Here is a 14,352-nt window from a genome sequence, read left to right on the forward strand (position 1 = left end):
GGGAGCCTATATTATTTGAGTATTCTACCCAATTTACTTTGTTGGAATTGTGTTGAATAAATATAGAAGTGCCAAGAATGAATATTGAAGTATTGGGAGGAGAAGGATCGTCAAATTGAGAGTGTAAATTCTCTTATGCAGGTTGTGATTGTTGGCAGTGCATAAATTAGGTTATAAGTGTAAAGTTGTGACTCCAATTGGTATAAGGCCAATTGGAGGTGAAACTAGACATAAAATAGGCCAACTTTCATGTTGAGAGCTTGTCCAAATTCTGCCTAGAAGTGACCTAAAAGAATGACCAAATCCGGAATTGCATGATATGAAAACCTAGAATTTTAACCATATAAACAGTAGTCAGTATTTTGGCCATAACTCACCCAAACAGGTCCAAATGATCTGAAATTTATACCATGGAAAGCTTAGACATAGAGCTACAAATCTTATGAAGACACCAAAGCCCAGAAATGACCAGAACCAAGTCAAAATGCTTGCAAAAGTTGGGTTACAAAAACTGGCCGAATTGACTTTGACCTAAAAATGACCTAAACTTTGCAATATAAGTGCAACTTGACCAGCAATAGTAAAATGACCATAACTTGGTCCATATAACTCCAAATGCCCTGAAACCAGTGCCAAATTTTCACTAAGACATAGGCTTACAATAATGGTATTTTGAACAAAACCCAAAAACTTAGGGAACTAGGTCAATTAACTTGATTAAGTTGGCATACCAAATCTAGAAATGGTTTAAATGACCATTATTTCCAGCAAAGTGTTTTAAGTATAACTCCCACTAGAAGTCTTCAAACAAAATGAGCCATACCATTCTGGAAAGCTAAGAAATAGACCTTCAACTTTGTTTCAGACCTCTCCCTCACCTTATGAATGTAAGAAGCTCAAATATTGAGTCAAATCTACTGCCCTAGTTGAACATCCTGTCACTACAAGACCATTGAGTCTAGTCCAATAACTTGACTATAAGTAACTCTACAAGACTTCAAAAATTACAATAAAAAATTTTTTAGTGACCATAAGATATAGGGTAACATATCCTATGGAGAGTAATAGACCTAAATATGGCAGCAACCTACTCAAATAAAATTGGCAAAGTGTAATACTAAAACTGCCTAGTAAGGGAACCAAAATTCAGAATTGACCTAGTTATGGTCAATTGACCATAACTTGAGTTATACAAATCCAAATGACATGATTCAAAAAGGAAATTAAAGAAGACACAATGAGAAATAATTTAATGAAGAGAAATCTGTTAAATTTATACTGTAGCTTGCTCCAATAGATAATAAAAATTGGCCATGAAATCTGAATAATTATAATAAAATGCAATAAGTTTTGAAATGAAATTGGCAACATATGTCAACATGTGAGGAATAAAAAATGGAACATATTAGTGACATTAAAACTAATTCACCTAGTATGCATTAAAGGTCAACATTATAGGTTGACTAATGAAAAGAATAGTATTAATAAAATTTAATTATTGAACCTTATTATTAGAAACAATTTAAATGTTGTTTTAGTGAGGAGACATAAAATAATGAAATACAATAGAGGAAAATACAAGAAAACAAAGGAAAAATAAGAGCAATGAAATGTGATTAAGTTAAACGAGCCAAAAACTATAGCGATGGTTGACCGCACCGGGAAGTTGCGGCGAGGACCGTTGACTAGCACTGGACAGCGGGGAACCCTGGAAAATATTTTTGGTAGCTAATTAAACACATATTGAGGTATAAATGACATTAGAATTATCAAAGAAAAATTAATAAATTAGTACAAAGAAAAACAAAATTAAGAAACAAACAAAAATCGGTGTTACCGAAAAATCGGGAATACAAATCGAATAGGGGCATTTTGGTCAATTGACACCTAGAGTTGCCTTTTGACCTCAATGTCCATTAAAAATGAGTGATAGTACACTTTGAAAATGTCATGAAAATTAAAAATGTGGTACATAAAATAAATGATGGAAATTTGAGGCATAATTACAATTAAGGGAAAATTTGGATTATTAAACATATAATCCACCTTAGTGGAGCACTATGGATTTGTATATTGATTAAGTGGACAACATATCCCACTTCAGCCACTTCTTCTTCTTCATTTCATCTTCAAACAGAATCCAATCCTCCCAAAAACTTCATAGATGGCCAAAGCTTCAAGCTCTCATCCACCAAGATCAAGCCGTGAAATCTTCAAGGTTCTTTCATTAAACTTTATCCTCATACCTTGGGCAGCATATTGGGAGCAAAAAGAAGGAGTTTTGTTAAGGTTTGACCAAGCTCCAAAAAGAGGTAAGGGTCCAATTCACTTCTTTTCTTAAGTAAAGTTTATGTTTAGCTTGAGATGAGTTGATTGGTGATGAAAATTGATGGAATTGTTAAGGACTGCCCAATTTTAGACAGCCATGGGAGCCTATATTATTTGAGTATTCTACCCAATTTACTTTGTTGGAATTGTGTTGAATAAATATAGAAGTGCCAAGAATGAATATTGAAGTATTGGGAGGAGAAGGATCGTCAAATTGAGAGTGTAAATTCTCTTTTGCAGGTTGTGATTGTTGGCAGTGCATAAATTAGGTTATAAGTGTAAAGTTGTGACTCTAATTGGTATAAGGCCAATTGGAGGTGAAACTAGACATAAAATAGGCCAACTTTCATGTAGAGAGCTTATCCAAATTCTGCCTAGAAGTGACCTAAAAGAATGACCAAATCCGGAATTGCATGATATGAAAACCCAGAATTTTGACCATATAAATAGTAGTCAGTATTTTGGCCATAACTCAGCCAAAACAGGTCCAAATGATCTAAAATTTATACCATGGAAAGCTTAGACATAGAGCTACAAATCTTATGAAGACACCAAAGCCCAAAAATGACCAGAACCAAGTCAAAATGCTTGCAAAATTTGGGTTACAAAAACTAGCCGAATTGACTTTGACCTAAAAACGACCTAAACTTTGCAATATAAGTGCAACTTGACCAGCAATAGTAAAATGACCATAACTTGGTCCATATAACTCCAAATGCCCTGAAACCAGTGCCAAATTTTCACTAAGACATAGGCCTACAATAATGGTATTTTGAACAAAACCCAAAAACTTAGGGAACTAGGTCAATTAACTTGATTAAATTGGCATACCAAATCTAGAAATGGTTTAAATGACCATTATTTCCAGCAAAGTGTTTTAAGTATAACTCCCACTAGAAGTCTTCAAACAAAATGAGCCATACCATTATGGAAAGCTAAGAAATAGACCTTCAACTTTGTTTCAGACCTCTCCCTCACCTTATGAATGTAAGAAGCTCAAATATTGAGTCAAATCTACTGCCCTAGTTGAACATCCTGTCACTACAAGACCATTGAGTCTAGTCCAATAACTTGACCATAAGTAACTCTACAAGACTTCAAAAATTACAATAAAAAATTTCTTAGTGACCATAAGATATAGGGTAACATATCCTATGAAGAGTAATAGACCTAAATATGGCAGCAACCTACTCAAATAAAATTGGCAAAGTGTAATACTAAAACTGCCTAGTAAGGGAACCAAAATTCAGAATTGACCTAGTTATGGTCAATTGACCATAAATTGAGTTATACAAATCCAAATGACATGATTCAAAAAGGAAATTAAAGAAGACACAATGAGAAACAATTTAATGAAGAGAAATCTGTTAAATTTATACTATAGCTTGGTCCAGTAGATAATAAACATTGGCCATGAAATCTGAATAATTATAATAAAATGCAATAAGTTTTGAAATGAAATTGGCAACATACGTCAGCATGTGAGGAATGAAAAATGGAACATATTAGTGACATTAAAACTAATTCACCTAGTGCGCATTAAGGTCAACATTATAGGTTGACTAATGAAAAGAATAGTATTAATAAAATTTAATTATTGAACCTTATTATTAGAAAAAATTTAAATGAGTACTGAAACACTTTAAATTGTGTGTTTCAGTTAGAAAAGACATTGGAAACAGAAAAGGCCCACTGAGTCAAGGCCAAGAAGCAATTCATCAGAGGTTTGTGCACAACTAGTTTTTAATTGATTTTATTCTAAATATTTCATATGATTAAATGAAGTTATTTTCTTTATGTATTATGTTTATCAAGTATTGGATTTAATTTAATGATTATTGAAATTATTATAGTATGTATGAATTTATCTTTGTGAAATGGTATTTCAATAAGTATTAAGTGTTGTTGTGGATTGAATAAATTATGTTTTGGAAAATTGTGATAGAATACGTTTTGAATTGTGATGGGCTATTTGCATGGAAAAATACAAATTTATGTTTTAAATTGTGATGAGCATAAAAATTATTGGATATTGGAATTGACTTTGAATCGAATTGTGTTGTAATTTATGCTCACAAAAAGGATAAAGAGATTGATGATATTGTTTTGTATCTCACTATAGATGCTTGACTAGGTTATCACCCGCCTCTCTCATTTGTTGAGGAGACAATGGAGTTAGCTTTATTTTGATTACCATGGTACGTGCACATGCTTAGATTCTCCTCTTATTAGAGGTTAGATCTAAGTTTTTATTTGTTATGGCCCTTTCGGAAGTTTCATTATTGTTGTGTGTACTGTGCATGATGATTCGACCTCCCCAGCCATAGGGAGTTAGAATCACCCTGAAGATGGCCCTTTCGGATTAGTCTTGCACAGTTAGTGAGATAAAGAATGATTTTTGAATAGTAAAGAATTTCGATTTCAAGTGAGATTTATGCATAATTGATTTTGTTAGAATTAATCTTTATTTCCATGATTGCTGGAATTACTTTAAATATCCAGTTGTGATTTCATAAATTGAATTCTTGCTCCTAGTCATTTTAACTAATGATTTATATTATTGGCAACGAAGATTTTGACTTTTGGAATTTTGTTGAATTTTGAGACTTTCAAATTAATTGTTATAATTTTATCAATATATATTATACTATGTTTTAAATTATAGTTGTGCATCACTGAGTTCACCACTCAGCGATAGCTTTGCATGCTGTCGCAGGTGAAAAGAGCATAGTGCAGTTGATTAAGCTTCTTTGAAGACACATTCAGATCAGCTCCAGGTATATCATAGGTATACCCATGTACATAGGTTTTAATGTATGCATGTAAATATATGTATGTAAATTATTTGAGCAGTTGTATAAAAACTCTTGTAAAATATTTTAGTATGTAATTAAATGTAAATTATTGTAAATGTAAATTTGAGATTTCATTTACCTATATAGTTTTTTAATATTGATTTTTGAGTCTTGTAATCAATGAAATGCTTCTTTTATGATGAGGTTGGTTTGAAAATGAAATGATTTGATTATTGGAATTGAATTGTGAGATGAAATGAAGTTTATTGGGAGTGTTTTCCTTTTTAGATTTAAAGAACTGTTTTCTCAAAATACAGTTGGCACCCTGCCGAAATTTTGAAAAACTTTTATAACACCAGATTTTAATCGATGATTTAAATTTCATGAAAATTGATTTAAAATCCCTTGTAGTATATTTAATGGGTTACCGGTAGGTGAAGTACGGTAATTCATTAGGTGTATTATAGGATCATGTTATATCTTACGGAGGAGTAGGTGTGACATGTTTAGTGGTATCAGAGCAATGGTTTTAAAGTAAATTTTGAATCATGAAATTGAATTAATTTTGTCAGTAAATACAACTGCTCAAATGTTTGATACATATAGTACATTTACATCATAAATATGAACTAATGGAGAGAAATCTCCTTGTGTTGGTTGTACAGGAAATAGAAAATCCTGTGAAAAGATATGGAAGAGAAGAATGAGACAATAGAACAGTTTGTAATGGCGAAAGTACAAGGTGAAGCCCTAGCCCCTCAGAGAGTGAGAAGCCTGACTTTACCAGCCCCACCTGTATAAATTACTGCACAAATGGCCTAGCAAATGGCTCATAATCTGTCAACCCAAGCCCAAGTACAAACCCAACACCCACAAGGGCAATATGAAATAGAGAAGAATGAAAGACTTGGTGATCAAAGTTCAAATAGTAAATTGGGAAAAAGGAAGAACACTAGAGAGTTTAGTGATTATGGATCTGATAGAGGTGGATCTTCAGGGCAGAGGCCACCAAGGTCCAGTCGTCAAACAACTAGAAGTTCATATCGTCCTTGCATCTGTAACTCTTGTGGCTAACTACATGGGGGTATTTGTCGTAAAGCCACTAGAGCCTGCTACAATTATGGTGAACATGGACATTTCGCTAGAGATTGTACTAGAGCACCTCGATCTGCTCTCCAGAGTTCACAGACAGTCGGTCAGAATTGAGATAGAAATAGAGTTGGTACTCCTCACAACCATAACACAGTGAATCAAGCCAAATATAGTAGCGCACCAATCAGAGCGTCCACTATGCGCCAAGGAGAAAGAGCAGAAACTTTGGATGTAGCTGCTGGTAAGTTCTTAATTTTGAAGAAAACAATGAGTTATTATTTGATCCCAGCACTACTTATTTGTATGTTAGTGTTAGAATTATATGTTTTGTTTCTATTCCTTTACATGGGAACAAATTTTGATGTATTAGTTACTAGTCCTTTAGGATAAAAACTATAATAACAAGTATGATTGACATTAATTTTGAAAGAATTTTCAGTTAAAAGTATTTTCTAATACACTATAAATTATAAAGCTAATTGGCAAGCCTACTTAATGTAAGGCAAGAGGACCTAAAAGTAAGTTGCAGTAATAGACTTGCTCTATACGAGGGCAAAGATGTTACAATTAGTAATTATTAATGGATATTGTAATCAGAATAAGTTTAGGATATAAGTGGACTCAAGAAGGATAAGATATAGGAAAATTTGATCTATTGGAATGTATCGTAGTAACTATGCAATATTCTTGATGTTTGCACTATAAGCTGCAGATTACAGTATTGACTTGAGGTTATTGTGTAAAGCTATGTACTACTCGATAGTACTCCAAGATGAGAATAGTTGCCAACGGCATCTGTTTTGGTATAGTTATGCCAGGACTGATTTTTATTATTGGAAATGAGTTTGGAAATCCTACTTAGGGATTTAAAACTCAAAAGTTAGAATATCAAAAAGCTATAGTTCAGTATAAAAGGAAGTAATTTATAAAATATTGGTAGATAAACGAGTTATGGAAGTGAAAATTTGAATAGTTGAGTTACATGAAATAAGAAATGTTACGAATATGAGTAAGATTGTTGACTAGAATGGTCTGAGGACCAATGATTAGATAAATAATTCTAACATGACCACAATGGTCATTTGATAAGGAAATATGAATTGAAATATTAGACAGAACGATAGTAAGAGAACATTAGTGTTATACGAACAAATTAAATGTTGTATTAGATTGTTAAAAGTCTTACACAAACTTAAAGGAAAGAAGATGATATGATTGTATAGAAAAGAGAAAAACTAAGTTCTCATTCCATAGAACCACACAAGGTCCTAGAAAGAGTGGATTTGTTAGCACACAAAATTGCTTACCTCTAAAAAGGTGAAATGAAATTAAATTCAACGTATGATGGGGAAACTCATAAAGATCTTAGTACATGAGGTGAAGCAGCTGAGACATAAATGTATACATTTGGTTAAGGTGTTATGGACCATCATTCAGGCCAGGAAGTTACTTAGGAACGAGAGTAGGATATGAGGAGGCAGCACCCACAGTTGTTCAGAGACTAAAATCAGGTAAAATTTCGAGATGAAATTTATTTTAAGGGGGGGGAAGAATTGTAACACCCCTATATTCGGTAGTGCATTCTACTGTTCCGGTGACCAGTGTCTGTCCGGACAGCTAGGATGCTTAGAATTATACTTAAATGTTAGTGAGGAGACATAAAATAATGAAATACAATAGAGGAAAATACAAGAAAAACAAAGGAAAAATAAGAGTAATGAAATGTGATTAAGTTAAACGAGCCAAAAATCGTAGCGATGGTTGACTGCACCGGAAAGTTACGGCGAGGACCGTTGACTAGCCCTGGACTGCGGGAAACCCTAGAAAATATTTTTGGGAGCTAATTAAACATCTATTGAGGTATAAATGATATTAGAAATGTTAAAGAAAAATTAATAAATTAGTATAAAGAAAATTGAAAAATCAAGAAACAAATAAAAATCGGTGTTACCGAAAAATTAGGAATACAAATCGAATAGGGGCATTTTGGTCAATTGACACCTAGAGTTGCCTTTTGACCTCAATATCCATTAAAAATGAGTGATAGCACACTTTGAAAATGTCATGAAAATTAAAAATATGGTACATAAAATAAATGATGGAAGTTTGAGGCATAACTACAATTAATGGAAAATTTGGATTATTAAGCATTTAATCCATCTTAGTGGAGCACTATGGATTTGTATATTAATTAAGTGGACAACATATCCCACTTTAGCCACTTCTTCTTCTTCTTCATTTCATCTTCAAGCAGAATCTAATCCTCCCAAAAACTCCATGGATGGCCAAAGCTTCAAGCTCTCATCCACCAAGATCAAGCCGTGAAATCTTCAAGGTTCTTTCATTAAACTTTATCCTCATACCTTGGGCAGCATATTGGGAGCAAAAAGAAGGAGTTTTGTTAAGGTTTGACCAAGCTCCAAAAAGAGGTAAGGGTCCAATTCACTTCTTTTCTTAAGTAAAGTTTATGTTTAGCTTGAGATGAGTTGATTGGTGATGAAAATTGATGGAATTGTTGAGTTATTAGACTGCCCAATTTTAAGCAGCCATGGGAGCCTATATTATTTGAGTATTCTGCCCAATTTACTTTGCTGGAATTGTGTTAAATAAATATAGAAGTGCCAAGAATGAATATTGAAGTATTGGGAGGAGGAGGATTGCCAAATTGGGAGTGTTAATTCTCTTATGCAGGTTGTGATTGTTGGCAGTGTATAAATTAGGTTATAAGTGTAAAGTTGTGACTCCAATTGGTATGAGGCCAATTGGAGGTGAAACTAGAGATAAAATAGGCCAACTTTCATGTAGAGAGCTTATCCAAATTTTGCCTAGAAGTGACCTAAAAGAATGACCAAATCCAGAATTGCATGACATGAAAACCTATAATTTTGACCATATGAATAGTAGTCAGTATTTTGGCTATAACTCACTCACAACAGGTCCAAATGACCTGAAATTTGTACCATGGAAAGCTTAGACATAGAGCTACAACTCTTATGCAGACACCAAAGCCTAGAAATGACCAGAACCAAGTCAAAATGCTTGCAGAAGTTGGGTTACAAAAACTGGCCGAATTGACCTTGACCTAAAAATGACCTAAACTTTACAATATAAGTGCAACTTGACCAGCAATAGTAAAATGACCATAACTTGGTCCATATAACTCCAAATGCCCTGAAACCAGTGCCAAATTTTCACTAAGACATAGGTCTACAGTAATGATATCTTGACCAAAACCACAAACTTGCGGAACTAGGTCAATTAACTTGATTAAGTTGGCATACCAAATCTAGAAATGGTTCAAATGACCATTAACTCCAGCAAAGTGTTTTAAGTATAACTCCCACTAGAAGTCTTCAAACAAAATGAGCCATACCATTCTAGAAAGCTAAGAAATAGACCTTCAACTTTGTTTTAGACCTCTCCCTCACCTTATGAATGTAAGAAGCTCAAATGTTGGGTCAAAGCTACTGCCCTAGTTGAACATCCTGTCACTACAAGACCATTGAGTCCAGTGCAATAACTTGAGCATAAGTAACTCTACAAGACTTGAAAAATTACAATAAAAAATTTTTAGTGACCATAAGACATAGGGTAACATATCCTATAAGAGTAATAGACCTAAATATGGCAGCAACCTACTCAAATAAAATTGGCAAAGTGTAATACTAAAACTGCCTAGTAAGGGAACCAAAATTCAGAATTGACCTAGTTATAGTTAATTGACCATAACTTGAGTTATATAAATCCAAATGACATAATTCAAAAAGGAAATTAAAGAAGACACAATGAGAAACAATTTAATGAAGAGAAATCTATTAAATTTACACTGTAGCTTGGTCTAATAGACAATAAACATTGGCCATGAAATCTGAATAATTACAATAAAATGCAATAAGCTTTGAAATGAAATTGGCAACATATGTCAACATGTGAGGAATGAAAAATGGAACATATTAGTGACATTAAAACTAATTCACCTAGTATGCATTAAAGGTCAACATTATAGGTTGACAAATAAAAGGAATAGTATTAATAAAATTTAATTATTGAACCTTATTATTAGAAACAATTTAAATGAGTACTGAAACACTTTAAATTGTGTGTTTCAATTAGAAAAGACACTGAAAAGGGAAAAGACCCACTGAGTCAAGGGCAAGAGGCGACTAATCAGAGGTTTATGCACAACTAGTTTTTAATTGATTTTATTCTAAATATTTCATATGATTAAATGAAGTTATTTTCCTTATGTATTATGTCTATCAAGTATTGGATTTAATTCAATGATTATTGAAATTATTATAGTATGTATGAATTTAGCTTTGTGAAATGGTATTTCAACAAGTATTAAGCATTGTTGTGGATTGAATAAATTATGTTTTGGAAAATTGTGATAGAATATGTTTTGAATTGTGATGGGCTATTTACATGGAAAAAATACAAATTTATGTTTTGAATTGTGAGGAGCATAAAAATTATTGGATATTGGAATTGACATTGAATCGAATTGTGTTATGATTTATGCTCACAAAAAGGACAAAGAGATTGATGATATTGTTTTGTATCTCACTATAGATGCTTGACTAGGTTATTACCCGTCTCTCTCATTTGTTGAGGAGGCAATGGAGTTAGCTTTGTTTTGATTACCATGGTACGTGTACAGGCTTAGATTCTCCTCTTATTAGAGGTTAGATCTAAGTTTTTATTTGTTATGGCCCTTTCGGAAGTTTCATTATTGTGGTGTGTACTGTGCACGATCGACCTCCCCGACCATAGGGAGTTAGAATCACCCTGAAAATGGCCCTTTCTGATTAGTCTTGCACAGTTAGTGAGATAAAGAATATTTTTTGAATAGTAAAGAATTTCGATTTCAAATGGGATTTATGCATAATTGATTTTGTTGGAATTAATTTTTATTTCCATGATTGCTGGAATTAGTTTAAATATCCAGTTGTGATTTGATAAATTGAATTCTTACTCAAATGTCATTTTAACTAATGATTTATATTATTGGCAACGAAGATTTTGACTTTTGGAATTTTATTGAATTTTGAGACTTTCAAATTAATTGTTATAATTTTGTTAATGTATATTGTACTATGTTTTAAATTATAGTTGTGCACCACTGAGTTCACCACTCAGGGATATCTTTGTATGCTGTTGCAGGTGAAAAGAGCATAAAGCAGTTGAGTAAGTTTCTTTGAAGACACATTCAGATCAGCTCCACATATATCATAGGTATACCCATGTACATAGGTTTTGATGTATGCATGTAAATATATGTATGTAAATTATTTGAGCTATTGTATAAAAACTCTTGTAAAATATTTTGGTATGTAATTAAATGTAAATTATTGTAAATGTAAATTTGAGATTTCATTTACCTGTATAGTTTTGTAATATTAATTTTTGAGTCTTGTAATCAATGAAATGTTTCTTTTATGATGAGGTTGGTTTGAAAATGAAATAATTTGATTATTGAGATTGAATTGTGAGATGAAATGAAGTTTATTGTGAGTGTTTTCCTTTTCAGGTTTGAAGAACTGTTTTCTCAAAATACAGCCGGCACCCTGCCGAAATTTTGAAAAATTTTTATAACACCAGTTTTTAATCGATGATTTAAATTTCACGAAAATTGATTTAAAATCCCTTGTAGTATTTTTAATGGGTTACTGGTAGGTGAAGTACGGTAATTCATTAGGTGTACTACAGGATTATGTTACATCTTACGGAGGAGTAGAGTGTGACAGAGGGAGACCAAAAGTTACTATCTTCAGTCTACAATCAATAATTGCATGATGCCTGGCTAGCCAATCCATGCCCAAGATGATATCATAATCTCTGAAAGGCATTTTAATCAAATCGGATAAGAAGGTGTGTCCTTGGATCACCAAAGGACAATCCTTATACATTCTGTTGACCCTAATCTCTTGTCCTAACACCTCAAAATCCATTTTCATACAAGGAACAACAATATAACTAGTGATGCTAGCACTAACATAAGAATGTGTAGACCTCAGGTCAAATAGTATAAACACATCTTGGTTAAAGATAGAAAATGTACTAGCCACAATATCAGATGTTTATGCCTCTTCTCTCTGCTATATAGTGTATACTCTGGCTGGAGCACCACCCTGCTCTAACTGATTAACGGTGCCCTAACTACCTGAGATACTACCCCTACCTCTGCCTCTGCCTCTACTAGCTAGCTGTGAACCTCTAGTGGCTAGTGATCCTTTTGTTGTGGTAGTAGGTGGCCCAGATCTGTGGGCACTGGTGCAATCCTTTGCAAAATGTCCCATTCCACCTCAGTTATAACAGGCACCGATAGCCTTGTAGCATACCCCACCATGGTTCCTACCATAAGTCTCATAGGGACGAGGAGGAAAGGAACTTCTAGTCATCTGCTGACCAGATCTAGGTGATTTCTGTCCCAAAAATCTTTCCCTACCAGACTTTTTACTACTCTATCCCCTGAAATTTTTCCTCTTTCCAATAGTACCACTAGAACTCTGATCCACTGGCTTTCCACTATTCTCTTTTTTTATTTTTTCTTTCACCGGTGCCCCTTCTGATTCTATCCTTTCTAGCTCTAAGGCTTGAGATATCAGCTCAGAAAAATTTTCATATCAAAACCCAACCACTTGCATTCTCAAACTGGGTTTCAACCCGACCTCAAACCTTTTACACCGGTCTCTGTTGCTGGTGAGTAAGCTCCCAGAATAGTGGCTCAGGCGAAAAAATTCCCTTTCATACTCTGTCACTGTTCTGTTCTCTTATTTCAGACTTAAGAATTCCTGCAGTTTCATATCCACATAGGCATTTGGGACGTATTTTATGTCTGAACTCTCTGAGAAAGTAATCCCATGTCAATACCGGGGGTTCCACCAAGCTATAGCGGATGGTCTTCCACTAATCTTATGCATCCCCCTGTAATAATGAGATTAAATATTCAAACTTCATGTCACACCTTACTCCCCCGTAAGATGTAACATGATCCTGTAGTACACCTAATAAATTACTATACTTCGCCTACCGATAACCCATTAGATATACTACAAGGGATTTTAAAATAATTTTCATGAAATTTAAATCATCGATTAAAATTTGGTGTTATAAAATTTTTTCAAGATTTCGGCAAAGTGCCGGCTGTATTTTGAGAAAACAGTTCTTCAATCCTGTAAAAGAAAATACTCCCAATATATTTTCTCAAATACAACTCCAATAAACTTCATTTCATCTCACAATACAATCTCATTAATCAATCATTTCATTTTCAAACCAACCTCATCATAAAAGAAACATTTCATTGATTACAAGACTTCAAAATTAATATTACAAAACTATTCAGGTAAGTGAAATCTCAAATTTACATTTATAATAATTTACATTTAATTACATACCAAAATATTTTACAAGAGTTTTTATACAACTACTCAAATAATTTACATACATATTATTTCATGCATATATCAAAACCTGTGTACATAGGTATACTTCAAGGAAGCTTACTCAATTGCTCTATGCTCTTTTCACCTGCGACAGCATACAAAGCTATCGCTGAGTGGTGAACTCAGTGGTGCACAACTATAATTTAAAATATAGTATAATAGACATTGACAAAATTTATAGCAAATAATTTGGAAATCTGAATAATCATCAAATTCCAAAACTCAAAGTATTCATTGCCAATAATATAAATCATTTGTATAAAATGACTTTGATCATGAAATTCAATTTACCAAATCATAACATTTAAGGTAATTCCAACAAAATCAATTATACATAAATCATAATTGAAATCACAATTCTTTACTATTCAAAAACCATTCTATATCTCAAAAATCATTCTGTATCTCAAAAACCATTTAGTATCTCAAAAACCATTCTGTATCTCACTAACTATGCAAGACTAATCCGCAAGGGCCATTTTCGAGGTGATTCTAACTCCCTATGGTCGGGGAGGTCAAATTGGATTCTAACTCCCTATGGTCGGGGAGGTCGAATTATCATGCACAGTGCACATCACAATAATGAATCTTCCGAAAGGGCCATAACAAAAAAGAACTTAGATCTAACCTCTAATAAGAGGAGAATCTAAGCCTGTGCACGTACCATGGTAATCAAAACACAACTAACT

Source organism: Hevea brasiliensis, chromosome 14 (genome assembly GCF_030052815.1).
Source record: "Hevea brasiliensis isolate MT/VB/25A 57/8 chromosome 14, ASM3005281v1, whole genome shotgun sequence".
Taxonomy (NCBI): Eukaryota; Viridiplantae; Streptophyta; class Magnoliopsida; order Malpighiales; family Euphorbiaceae; genus Hevea; species Hevea brasiliensis.